Here is a 10,474-nt window from a genome sequence, read left to right as displayed (position 1 = left end):
TTTCTTGCAGCCTTTGTAAACAGTGCGGAGGAAATAGAGAATGCAAAGCGCACGGTTGAAGTTGTCCCAGCGGCTGGCGGGGCCGAGCGCTGCCTTCGGGACGGCGGATCCCACTGCAGCTGCTTGCTGCCTCCCAAAGGGAGACATCACCCTCTGTCCTGCAAATTGCAAAGGGAAGGTGCTGGGAAATTCATGCCTTTGGGAAGGGGTGCACGGGAACACCTCCGTGCTGCTGTCGGGTTGTTTGTATCCGAATCCATTTGCAGCTTGCTGCAGACCTGGGATATCAAACTGGCAGCACAGGGAGAGGGAAAATGCTGCTGGGACTTGGAATGACCACAGGGCCCACAGTGTGGGATGGGAGATGGGGAAGCAGTGGGGGATCCTGCACTGCTCCGGCAGCTGCTGCACATCCTGACAGAGGGGCAGCAGGCAGACAGACAGGCAGGCAGACAGACAAGGGGACAGAGCAGGGGGACAGACAGGCAGACAAGGGGACAGACAGGTGGATGGACAGGCAGCCAAGTGGATGGACCAGCGGACAGATAGGTGAATAGACAGATAGGCAGACTGCAGGCGAGCAGACAGGCAGAAAGACAGATAGGTGAACAGACAGACAGGTGGACAGAAGGCACAGCTCCAAAGCACACCTGGACATGGGCTGGAGCATAGCTGAGCCCCTCTGGGGTCAGAGCTCTGTTCCTGCAGAGCTGCCAAGGCTTTTTGCTGTATTTCTCCTCCAAACCATCCTCAGCTGCCACTCCGCTCCCAGCAGGGAAATCGTTGGCATCAGCAGATCTGTGCTCGCAGCTGTGAGGGGAGCAGGGGGGGATGCTGCCCTGCTGCAGGCCCAACCCAGCAGAGCGGGACCTCCCCTTCCACAGCCAGAGCTGTGGCTGCAGCAGGCGTTGTGCCCTCTTCCTGGCACCTGGGCTTGGGGTTGGGTGGAGAGTCCCAAACCTGTGTTAGAAATGAGCGAGGAGCCCCTGAGCTTTTCCAAGAGGGTCCCTGCCCCCATCTGGGGACATCACACCCAGCTCTGCCACGTGCTTGGCTTCTTCCCCGGGGGAAGCCGTTCAGACACGCAGGGAGGACTGTGCTGCGGCGGTGATGTGCCATGCCAACCCGCTGCCTACAAACCCCAAACACAACCCAGCAGCCCTCAACTTCTGCACCTCCTCCCAGATGTGAATCAGCGCCGTGAGCACAGCCCCATGCTGCCACGTGGCAGCGTCCCACTGCCACCATTTCCCCCCAGCTAACAGTGTTAGGATGCTACATGTTCCGGGAGAAAGATGCTGCGCTGACACTGCTGCTGCAAAACCTCAGCGGGTCAGCATTGCCTGGTGTCACCCTGCTGGTCCCCACTGGTCCCACTGGGGCCAGGTGTGGCATGGAGGGAGGTGGCAGCCCCAAGGACACGGTGGCATTTGCCACCCTGCCCTCCCACATCGCCTCGTCTTCCTCCTCCTCCTCCTCCTCCCTGCGCTGGGTGCAATGAGGAATGCGCTTGGCTCCTGAGCCTGGAGTGGGAGGTGAAGGCAAAAAACACGACTTGAGCTCCACAGCGCGTGGGACGGGGATGGTGGCAGAGCTCTACCCTTGACTCCTTGCTGAGGGTGAGGTGCAAACCCCACAGCCAAACCCCACAGCCAAAGCCCGGTCAGCTCTGGATGCTCTGGGCTGAGCACCTCTGTCCCTTGTGCACGCGGAGGAGGAATAAGGAGACTTTAGGAAATGGCTTTGCGGTGCCTGCAGCAGCCAGCACACCAGGAGGGGAGGATTTAGCCTAAAGCCTGTGCAAATGCTCTGTGCTTATTGCAGGTTTTCTTCCTCCTGCTTCTCAGATCCCCAGGGAACCATGCAAAGCCGGTGCTCCTGCTCCAGCTGCAGCTGTGCCGGGGGCTGAAGGGGGGTGGCAGGGCCCCCAGCTGAGGTTGCACTGCTGCCTGTGTCCGCACCCCATGGGGTGGGACCCCCAGGTTCCATCCTGACTCCATCACCTGCACCTCCAGCACCCCCGGGTGCTGGTTTGCTCCCCTCTACCCATGTCCCCCCCCCAGCAGTTCTGGGCAGTGCCAGGAAGCGAAACCCAACTGTTTGTGCAGCGCAAATCCCGCAGCAGACATTCCTGCTCTGATTGAAACCAGACCTCACGCGATGCTGCCGGAGCTGCTGGCCAGGGCGCGTTAACCAGAGCAGAGCACGCGCTCCAAAAATGAGACTGGGGTCTCTCTGCTCAGGGACACGGGTTGGCCAAGTGGGTCAGGGTCCAACTGATGGGATGAAGATGTACGGGATGAAGGTGGGTAGGATGAAAGTGTATGGGGTGGAGGTGTATGAGATGGAGGTGTATGGGATGGAGGTGTATGGGGTGAAGATGTATGGGATGGAGGTGTATGGGATGGAGGTGTGTGGGATGGAGGTGTGTGGGATGGAGGTGTGTGGGATGGAGGTGTATGGGATGGAGGTGTATGGGATGGAGGTGTGCAGACCCAACCAGCAGCAGCCACAAGCACAGGGGAGAGAGGAGGATGAGGTGGGGAAACCCCCATGCCCTTCTCAAGTCTTGTGTCATCCCATCCCTGAAACCAGACAAAATTGCTACCAGCCCACACAACATAAAATTCCAGCATTAGGAAATCCAGGGGAAATGAAGGAAGCGGAGGTGCAGACGGGGCTGGGAGCTGGGTGCTGCCGTGCTGCAGGCAGAGCCAGGAGCTCTGGGGCAGCGCTGGGAACTGCTTCCCAACCCGGTCCCATGCCAGGAGCTCTCCCAGACACCCCAACCCCACCCTGAGGCTGTGGGGAACTGAAACAGTGATGCAAGGTGGGATGAAGCAAGAGTGCTGGGAAGAAGCAGGGGATGGGGATGTGGCGTGGGTGAGGTTTGCTCCCCGCCGTCCCGATCCCAGCAGGATCAGGCTGAGCATCGTCCTCATGTCACAGCCAGGCACAGTGGCAGGGAGTGGGGATGGCAGGGTTATTGGGAACAAGGCGACACTTCCAAACAGATTCTCTTTGCTGCTCTCTCCCTTCCTGAAGCCGGCCTGGCTGTGGCAGGGGTTGCTCAGGAAAGCCAGCAAGCTAATGTATTCATGTCATCTTGCATTTGGTGCCAGGACATGAAGTAAACACTGTCAGGGACCTCGCTCAGGTTCAAAGACGAGCCCTGCTTCTTATTCCGATCACATTATCCATGCTCCCCGTACAGATTCATTGATTCATATCTTAAAAAGAAAAGCCTTCAAAACCCATTAAGCCTGCCTTGCCATTCCAGCCCTGCTCTCAAGGGCTGGGGCAAGAAGCATTAACTAATCTGCTCACATTACTTTGCCTTTGAGCCGAGCATCTCTCGGTGTCAATCAAGCGTGTTTGGAAGTGATACGCTCCGGTGCAGGGCAGTGAGTTCACTGCATGGAAAATCAATGTAGGAACCCTCAGCTGGGCGCTGGGTGGGCAAGGACACCTCTGGAAAAGAACCCACGGAGGAGGCTTTGCCATGGTCCTACTGATGGTTGCTCTTTCTCAAGTCCTCAGATGGTATCTGGGGCACAAGTGGGGATGTCCAGGTGCCACCCAGTGTGCAGAGTGGAGCAATCCAGCCAGAGGAGGTGCTTGGGTCGCTCCCAAAGAGCTCCCATACTGGTGGAGCCAGCTGGGAGGGTCCATCCCCTCCACCCCCCAACTACAGGGACCGATTATAGGATGGGCTTGGAGGGATTTGGCTTTACAGATATATTGAGTGTTTTGTAGGGGTTGGAGAGGTCCGAGAGGATGTTTCCACTGAGTGGGGATGAATCACAGCATCCCAGACTCCTGCTGATGGGATGGAGAGCCAGGATCCACCAAAGCTCACTCTGCTTTCTCTTTCTGACTCCATCACTCACAGAATCAGGGCTGATCAAGGCTGCTTGGATCTGGCCCTCGTTTCAAAACCTATTTGCATGGGGAATCTGTTTTCCAACAGAGGTGTAGGGAGAGGTGTGCGTGCTGCCGAGAGCGGGGAGGGGGAGGCAAAGCCATCCTGCAGACATCGGGATCAGCTGGCTGAGACGCGGCCGTGGGGAATTACACGCAGGGCTGAGCCTGTCAGATTACCCGAACGGGGAGGGGGGAGCAGGAGAGACAGGAGATGGAGGAGAAGGAGAGGGGAGAAGGTGGGCGAGGAGGGGAGGGAGGCACGTGGGGAATTGGGGGCACCCAGCCCTGACCCCATGTCAGGGAACGCATGGGATGCATGGGGTGGGAATGGGCTCCGTGTTTTGGTGCCCACCCCACGGGCATCTGTCCGGTTGCAGCTCAGTGCCGAACGTTTCACGGAGCGGCCTCTCCAATCCCACCCGAAGGTCAGAGGAAAGCGTCCTCATTTGCTGCCCGTTAATTACTTCTGATCCTGCTCTAATTCCTCCTAACACCACCCCCCGAGAGCCTCCAGGTGGCTGCTGGGCAGAGAGCAACACCAGGGCTGGGACAGCGGGGTCCTGCGGGAGGGACGCGAGGGCTGCGCGGTGATGGAGCCATGTGCACCACCCTCCTGCTCCTCGGCACGCTGGTCGTGATGCTGCGGCGACGCTTCTCCAACAAAGTTGAACCGTATGTCCTCCTCTTCCCTGGGCTTTGGGGTCCCCCTGGCTGGGGACAGGGTAGCGAAGGTGTCCCTGGGGTGGATGGTGGAGGATGGCTCAGGTGGTGTTAGTGGGGAGGTGACAGCTGGGATGGGAGTTGCTGTGGTCCCGGGGTGACAAAGCCGTGCTGGAAGAGCGGGGCTGGTTTCATGCATCCTCACCCCAGTGTGGGCACGGTGCTCTATGGAAGGGAGCATTGCTCCTGTTGGGTGCTCACTGCCTGCCCCACCGCCAGGCTCAGCCAGAGGTTTCCACTGTAGACATGCAAATCTATTTACCGACGGAGGCTGGAGACATCGGAAAGTGGGGAGGTCAAATTGGTGCTTAATGAGCCAATTAAGCCAGGGCATGGAGAATCGGGACTCGAGGCAGGGAAGGCATCTCCTCCCCTGTGAACACTGCAGCCCTCCCCTACCTGCATCACCCGCTGAATTAAATCTGCCTGAGCAAACAGAGGCTGTGTAGGGTCACCAGGGCTCTGTCCCCATGGAGCTGTGGCCACAACATGAGCCCTGCCCTGCCCTGCTGGGAGCTGGACACAGCACAAGGGCTCCTAGGATGGCTATCTCAAGCTAAAGGAGCAGCAGGTCACCTCCTGCCCAGCCCTGCAGCGGGTTTGTAGCAGAGAACAAAGCTGTTTCTGCAGGGGAAGGTAACAGGTTTTCTGCTTGCTCTATTTTGGACATCCATCTACCCACCTCGCTCTGTGCTGGCATAAATCACTGCAGCTCCACTGACAGGTTTATACCAGGAGAGAATTCGTCTCCAGCCTTGAAAATAGAAGTGACAAGAGAGAGAGAAAGAAGTGCTGCTGGTCAGGGACTGTGGAGAAATGCGAGAGGAGACCAGGGCAGAGGGGAGCAGGCTTCAGATGGGCACCTCCTCCCATTGGGTGCAGTTGGGTGGTGTTGGTGGTGGTTGCGTTAGGGTTGGGGTTGCTTTGGGCCAGGCAGCCCCTGGATTCCATGCGTTGCAATAAAGGCCAACATTTCCATCGGGATGACCCCTGGATTAAGGATGTCTCTGAAATCCAGCGTGCGGTGAAGACCGGAGCTCTGCACATGGGATAAAGCTGCTGTGGTGCAGGAACGTCCCCGGCTCTGACCGTGGGGCGTGCGTCCTGGGCAAAGGACACAACCGTACAGCACAGACAAGATGAGATTATGTAAAATCCCCTGCTCATTGACCTCCTTCACGTCCCGTCTTCTATTTATATGCCTTGGGGCTGCCAGGGACAGCACGGGGTGTCCTTGGTATGTGTTGGCAGGGCTGGGGTGCTCAGCCGTAGGGTGGGGGTCAGGAGGACCCTGGAGCTGGCTCCCACCATCCCACATGGAGGGTTTGAGGGTTTCCTCCTCACAGTGCTCACCTGGACCAACCTCCCGTCCATGGACAGAGAGGCCCTTGAGCTTCAGCGCTTGGTTTTTGTCACCCAGCAGGGACCTGCTCACTGCTATGCGTGGTTACGGCTGGCTTCTCGGCTTCCTTCAACTTCTTTCCCCCAGTCCCCACTGGAGCATGTGGGGTCGGGGCTGCACAAGGGAACACGAGGTTGGGGAGGTGGAGGTGCCATGAGCCAGAGCATGAGCTTTGTGCGAGGCGAGAGCAGCCCCTCTGCACCTCGGGCTGCTGGAAACAGAGCCGGTAGCATGGCATCATCTGGATTCCACCTCCCAGCCCCATCCCCTCCAGGAAGCAGGACATGAGCTCCTCATTGCCAGCACCATCAGGACATGAGCTCCTCATTGCCAGCACCAAGCAGGACGTGAGCTCCTCATTGCCAGCGCATCTCCGGGCTGGAGCAATCAGTGCGCAGCAGGCATGCACAGACAAGTGTCAGCTGAATCTCTGCGATTTTAAATACATTAGCAAGGCCACGAGTACAGCTCCAAGCCGATAAATAACCCCCAAACCAACCAGCAGGAAAACAACCCCCTCCTCGAGGCAGGAGGTGGCGTTAACATTGCTTTCCCCCTTGTGTCTATGAGCAGATCTCTGAGCCTCGCTGTGCTTTAATCCAGACCCACAAGGGTCAATTCTCTGCCACTTCTGCGGAGTCATTATACCGCCTGTTATATAAATGTCTGGGCATGCACAAAAGGCAGCGCTGGTACAGAGGCTCCGACACAACTCTCTCCAACACCTGCTTTCAGCTGGGGAGAGAGCCGAGCGCAAGAGCATCTCGAGAGCTGTCACACTGAAAGCGGCTGTCTTTCAAGCTGAATGGAGGTCTAAATAGCTCTCACTTCTCCTTTAGAATCTCATTTCTAAATGCAATTAATACTGGCACATGCATAATGAGAGGCTGACAAGTGAATGCAGACTCCGGCAACAAGAAGCCAGCCCCAAGTGCTATGTAAATATTACAAATCCTCACTCGGAGCTGACCCGGGGAAGACAGCTTTCTGATGATTATACCCAAGTGACAGTGCCACTGGATTCCTACATCTGTCACAATACTACCTGCTGCTACATGAGCTACGCCAAAAGAACCGGCTCTCGCTGCTCTTTAATGCAGATAAAATGTCTATTTGCAGAGTGTAATTAATCTCTTCTTCAAAATCGGGAACCTTAGTGTCCTTGGTAACAACATGCCAGTGACTCAGAGCGAGTCTCAGGCTTTCTCCTCTGGTTTTTGAGTGAGGTATTGGAAGTGATCCCCGATTCTTGCAATGGAAAGGAGATGGGCACTACAGGAGGAGGATCCCACAGGCTGCATGGGGTGGGGAAGGGCTCAGCCCTGCTCCGGGCTCTCTGACAGTTTGGGCAGACCAACCTTGGAGGGGGTGACCAACACCAGGTCCCCGAACAGCCACTGCACAAATCCCCCTTGATCACCATTGGGTGACATGGGGAAAGCGGAGCAGAGGTGCAAATGGCAGCATCACACCGCTCCCTGCCCTGCCCCGGCTCTTGCAGTGGGATGGGACCTGAAAGGCGAATCCTCCACCCCAGAGCACTCAGGGGCTGCAGCAGCTTTCTATGAACATCGCTAGGAAGCAGCAAGCGCCGCTGGGTTCTGCTCACTGACCCAGTTCCAAAGCCCACGGGAAGGACGCGCCGAGATAAAGGGAGGGATGCTGGAAGGAGGAGGCGATGAGGAATTGTATGATTTATTTATTTCCTGGCAAAAAGGGGGAAAAAAATAAAAGAAAAAAAAAGATGTGTTGGCTAAAATCAGCATATTTCAGGCCAAACCGCGCTGCAGCAGAACCTCGTGGGACTTCAGCTGAGCAGAGCCAGGGAAAAACATAGGGAAAAGATGGGGAAAAGATGGGGAAAAGATGGGGAAAAGATGGGGAAAAGATGGGGAAAAGGCAGGTTTGGGTGATACTGAGGGCTCAGCTCCTTTGGTGCAACGCTGTGAGTTAGCACCTTCCATTTGGAAAGCCAAATAAATGGGTCCAGATGCTCCCATTGTAGCCCAGTCCGGGCTCACCCCATGTTTTCTGTCCCCAGGCACCCCGAGGGAGAGGAGGAAGAGTCCAGGAAGGAGGAAGGCTCTGAGCCCTGTGCCACCTAACACCACTACGGAGCCAGACCAGGTGGGAAGGATGACATGGGAGAGAGTCATGGAACAGCTCAGGTTGGGAGGACCTCTGGGGAAAGTGTGGAAATAAAGGGGAATTGGGGAGGAAAACCCTATGTTTTGCCTTTCTGCCCTGCCACATCTCTTGTAGACTCTGCCTGCTGTTTAATGGTGGCTTTTCCATGTTTCTCCCAGGATTTACAGGTCTCTTTGCCTATTGGTGAGGCTGTGCAGGCTCCAGAAAGTGGCTTCTCCTGAGGTGCATGGAAATAGAGAGACACTGAGCCTGAGCTGGGCAGATCAGCAGGGAAAAGCCCATATTTTTTTCTGGTCCTTCCTCCAGCAGCCCAGCTCCCAGGTGAGGGCACATCCAGCCACATGGATGTGGCGAGCATCCTGGATCACCTCCCCCATCCCAGCTGCCAGCACCAACTAACAGCTCCTTCTCCTCCTGCAGCCTCCCAGCCTCAGAACACACCAAGAACCCCTCCAAAACCCACCTCCATGGTGCAGCTCAGGGCGAACCGAGGCCAAATTCTGCAAATCCTGAATGCTGGGTCAAGAGGGCCTTTGGGTAGCCCCATGGCAATGCCCTTTGGGAGCCACAAGGCAGCCCACAGGCATGGGGCACATCGTGCTCCCGGCGCTGGGGCTCGCCCAGCCCTCCCACCCGTGCACACACGTTAATAAAAGATCAGTTTGCAGACACAGCTTGCTGTAGATGACAGCATTAGAGGCGCATCTGGTTTCTGCTAAGCACCAGTCTCGTGCTGGGTTTATTTGGTCCATTTGTGGCAGGGAAGAGTTGCTTTCGGCATTCAGCGGTGTCTCGTGTCTGGGAGAGGTGGGGGGGGGGAAGATGTATTTTTGGCGCTGCTTAGCCACAAAAATTTGGTTTCAGAATAAAGACAAATATTCCTGTTTTCTATCCGCTGCCAAACCGAGCCTTCGTTTTTCTGAGAACTCGGCATCCTGCTGGAAAAAAGACATGTTCTGATGGGAAAAGTCCATTGGTTTGCATTGATCAGGCATTGGGGCTGGGGGATGTCAGCTTCAGCCTGAAGCAGTTCTCAACCTTTTCCCAAGGCATATGAGGAAGGACGAGGTGGGGCCTTTGTGGTTTTGGCTGCTTTTGGCCAGACATTGGTGCAGCAATGGGAAAGGCAAGCACCCAACAAGGGCTGCTCCCAGTGTCAGCGCATCTCTCATCACCAGCAAGCCACAGCCAGAAGCCACAGCTCCCATCGGGCTGCTCCTCTGAAGGGAGAACTTGCTGAATGTCCACAGAGGTTTCCTAATATAATTTATTTTTTACCCTGCAGCTCTTTAATTAAACCTTTACGATCCCAACTCCCTTTCGATTTTGTTTTTATAAAGGCATTATGATATTCAGGAAGAATAAAACCGCTGTTATACCTGGAGCTGCCTTCATTTCACAGCAGAATAAAAGCAAATGTGGAGTCAATAGTGCCAGGAGCAGAGGGGATGAACGCAGGGCCCGTGTGGCACAGGAGAGATTGGGGGCTGGAAAGACAAAAGCTTATCTGGATGGGAGCCTCAAAACCGAACCAGCTCCTCGGATGCTATACATCACCTGGGCTCCCCGGAGGCGCTGGTACTGCTGCAGCACGGCTCTGTGTATTGATTTAAGGGAGAATAAAGGTCAGGAGCTGAGCGGGAGGAGGCTGAGAGTGTCTGGGTGGGCAGCGATGAGCGGAGCTGCGTGTGGGCAAGGACAGAACCGGGATGGAGACGCGCCAGAGCTCCAACAGCCCCAGCGTGCAAGCACAGAACCCAGCGCAGCTCTCCTGGCAGATGGCTGAGCCCACCGGCAGGGCTCCTCCAGCCACAGCCATCCCGGGTGTAGGGAAAACCCAGATTTCAGCCTGGGCCTTACCGTCAGCAAGTGCGACCTTTCCTCCCATCTGCACTTGCAAAAACACATACCCAGAAAAAAAAAAAAAGCCAGCCCCCCCCAGAAAAAGCAGAAAGGAGCACGCCAGCAAAGGGGAAGGGCCAGCTGGAAGTGGCACAGCCAGCGCGGTGCTTCGGGTCACTGCGCTGCGAGCTGTGCTCCATCAGCTGCATGCGGGAGCGGTGGGTTTGGGGCTGAAGGTTTCCTGAGCCAGCCCTCCGCCTGGGGACCTCCGGGAGGGATGGTTTGCGTGAGGAATGGCCTCGATTTACTCATCCCGTTGCAGCAATCGGTGGCTGGCCGTGCCGAGGTGGCTGCTGCCTGCGCTGGGATGCGTGGCGGTCCCGGGAGGTCCTCAGTGGGTGGGAGGAGGAATTTGCTCAATCTCTGAAATTGCCGGCC

General features: G+C 56.5%; 1 long non-coding RNA gene across 1 annotated transcript; it reads left to right on the top strand.

Annotated features, from left to right (window-relative positions):
* LOC110407436 lies at positions 4,604-10,092 on the top strand. Its single transcript, XR_002443890.1, has 4 exons — positions 4,604-5,280; positions 8,088-8,173; positions 8,353-8,515; positions 8,615-10,092. It is a non-coding gene; the product is annotated as an uncharacterized LOC110407436 (long non-coding RNA).

Source organism: Numida meleagris, chromosome 17 (genome assembly GCF_002078875.1).
Source record: "Numida meleagris isolate 19003 breed g44 Domestic line chromosome 17, NumMel1.0, whole genome shotgun sequence".
NCBI classification, from domain to species: domain Eukaryota; kingdom Metazoa; phylum Chordata; class Aves; order Galliformes; family Numididae; genus Numida; species Numida meleagris.
Note: the sequence above shows the minus strand (reverse complement) of the source record. Positions and strands in the feature narration are given on the sequence as shown.